Genomic DNA, 3146 nt, shown 5'->3' with positions numbered 1-3146 from the left:
CAGTGCTTAGAGCTCTTTTTGAACTTGTCTAGTAGGTCTTCTGGTTTTTACCAGAAGACCCTTAAAAACAAACAAACAAACAAACAAAAAAAAACAGCCCTGGCCAGTTTGGCTCAGCGGTTAGAGCGTCGGCCTGCGGTCCGGAGAGACCGGGTTCGGTTCCCGCTAAGGGCACGTACTTCGGTTGCAGTTTGTCCCCGGCCTTGGTTGGTCGTGCGGGAGGTAGCCACTCGATGTGTCCCTTCACGTCGATGTTTCTCACTCTCTCTCCCTACCTCTCTCTCCCTCCCACTCTATCTGTACAAAAAATGGAAAAATATCCTCAGGTGAGGATAAAAAACAAAATAAATTTTAAAAAAAAACAAAAAAAAAAAACAATCACTCAGAAGTCAGAAATTTGATAAAAGATTCCAAGAAAATTTTTCAATAATGATTTTACAAAGCAAATTTGGGGATTGTGAAAATTAATAAATAATGCATCCTAAATTTAAAGAGTTCTCAACTCAGGGTAATTCAGGACTTCAAAAAATTCCTGAAAGTTTAACAGATGCACATACAAGACCAAATAGAAAAGCACGTTAAAAGGTCTGTGTACATCACTAAAAGTCAGCTTGATAAACATGAGTTAGTTGTTGACTATGGTGGAAAACAAGGCGATTTTGCATATACACAGAAAATCAACAGTCAGTCTCATTTTCTCTTTTCTTTTTTTTTTCATCAGGTCAAGTGCTTAGAAACAGAAGAGAAATAATGGAACTCATTAAAGAAATAATAAAATAAGTAAAGGAGCTTAGCGCATTAAATAGGAATGAGTGGTAAATAGTTTAGACAATGGCTATTGCAGCTGACAAAGGTGCACCTTTGTGACCCAAAAGGGGTTCTATACAGAGTATCCTCACAGGGTGATTTGGTCATAAATGCTTAACTGGGCAGATGGGTAGTCTTGCCCAGGCATATAACTTCTTTAGTAAAGGTGTTAAGCCAGCCCTGACAATTGCTCTTATGCATCAAGGTTAACACACCTTTAAAATACCAGAAGTAGTAATACCTCTTGAAGGCGGTATTAACCATACAGCCCAGCAGGTGTTGCTCAGTGGATTGAGTGTTGTCCCATGGACTGAGAGGTCCTGGTTCAAGGTTCAATTCCTGGTCAGAGCAAAAGCCCAGGTTGCAGGCTTGATTCCCCAGTAGGGGGCGCGCAGGAGGCAACCCATCAATGTAGTTCTCTCACAGTGATGTTTCTATCTCTTTCTCCCTTCTTCACTCTCTAAAAAAATCAATAAAAACATATTTAAGGCCTGAGCAGTTTGGCTCAGAGTTTAGAGCGTTGGCTCACGGACCAAAGAGGCTTGGGTTTGATTCTGGTCAAGGGCACATACCACGGGTGTGGTTGGGTCCCTGGTCCTGGTAAATGTTGTGCAGTAGGCAACCAATTGATGTGTCTCTCTCACATCAATGTTTCTCTCCCCCCCCCCCACTACTCTATATGAAGATAAATGGAAAAATATCCTCAGGTGAGGATAAAAAACAAAACAAAAAACAGTCATACTCCTTTTTTTAAAAAAAAAAAATATGTTTTTATTGATTTTTTAGAGAAACAGGAAAGGAGAGGGATAGAGAAACATCAATCGGCTTCCTCCTGCACACTCCCTACTGGGACTGAGCTTGCAACCCGGACATGTGCCCTGACTGGGAATCAAACCAGTGACCTCTTGGTGCATGAGTCAACACTCAACCAACTGAGCCACACTGCCGGGCAGAGCACATACTCTTGTTAACTATTCTGTAATCCAATCCCTGCCTTGCTTTCTCCCACCTGCATGTAATCTTCCTTACTTCCCTCCTTAATTTTAAATGCATAAAAGAAGCTGTAAAACTGTTATTCTCTGGAGCATTTAAAATCATGCTCCCCAACACATATCATAAGTTTGGTTCAAATAAACTCTTATAAAAATTTTCTACAGGTTTGAACATAAAGCTGCAAGTCTGAGGACACTGCACATATCACACATCGCTCCCCACGTTCCTGGTGGCTCCACTCATTTGACAATCACAATCTACTTTAATACATCCTTCTCTTTCATGTGATAGCTGTCTCATACCTTCCTCCATACCCGTCCCCCAAAAGAAATAAAAGGTAAAGAAAAAAAATTTTCCAAATATAACTGTAAAGATCACAACTTTTTCTTCAAAAGTCACACCTTAGCTCCTGTTTCATATTCTCTCCTAGTCTATCATTTTTTACCATTTTAGTTTTGTATGTATATTCCTCCTCCAGAAGCAAGAAAGTTAAAAATTTTGATCCTATCAATGTTTTGTATTTATTAACGGTTTTAATGAAAATAAATAAATTTCAAGGATGAAGTTGAAACTCTTGGCCATTTTTATATTGTTGATGTGAGAATGTCCAACCCTGCAGAGAATTTTTATAAAAATTTATTTGAGCCCTGGCTGGGGTGGCTCAGTTGGTTGGAATGCCATCCCATCTACCAAAAGATGGTGGGCTTGATTCCTGGTCAGGTCACTTACCCAGGCTGCAGGTTTTATCCCCAGTTGGGGTGCATACAGGAGGCAACCAATCAATGTTTCTCTCTTACATCAGTGTTTTTCTCTCTCTCGTCAATGAAGGAAAGAAAAAAAGTTATTAAATTTCTTTTATTTGAGCCAAACAGAAGATACACATGAAAACAAGATCTCAAAAGATTGAGAAAAATGCTTCAGCGAATGACAGTTTGCAGTTTCCTTCATGCATTTGGAATGATGCATTATGGAGGGAAGGTAAAGAAGATGACCTGAAGGTGGGGGAGAGCAGGACAGGGACTTGAAAGCAAGACTGGATTACACAATAGTTAACGAGAAGAGTGTGTGCTGTCTTGAGAGCGGTTACAGCTTATTTCAAAGGTGTGTTAACCTAGATGCACAAAAGCATTCGGGACTTGCTTAAGACAAAGATAAGCCTTTTACTAAAGAATTATATGCCTGGAGCATGACTACCCACAATCACCTGTCCAGTTAGGGATTTATGATCAGATTACCCTGTGAGGTTACTTTCCACAGAACCACTTTTTTTGTCCACAGTATCTACTACTATCCATTTCTAATAGTGAGTTAATAGCATGTCTCTACTCAACTTCAGACAATACATC

The 3146-nt window shown here is 39.8% G+C and overlaps 1 non-coding gene across 1 annotated transcript; it reads left to right on the top strand.

The window, feature by feature from the left end:
• Positions 1–63, top strand: LOC118621993. The gene has a single exon (XR_004957859.1). It is a non-coding gene; the product is annotated as a U7 small nuclear RNA (small nuclear RNA).
• The last annotated feature ends 3083 nt before the right edge of the window (positions 64–3146 follow it).

The sequence above is a fragment of the Molossus molossus genome, unplaced genomic scaffold (genome assembly GCF_014108415.1).
Source record: "Molossus molossus isolate mMolMol1 unplaced genomic scaffold, mMolMol1.p scaffold_m16_p_1, whole genome shotgun sequence".
NCBI classification, from domain to species: Eukaryota; Metazoa; Chordata; class Mammalia; order Chiroptera; family Molossidae; genus Molossus; species Molossus molossus.
Note: the sequence above shows the minus strand (reverse complement) of the source record. Positions and strands in the feature narration are given on the sequence as shown.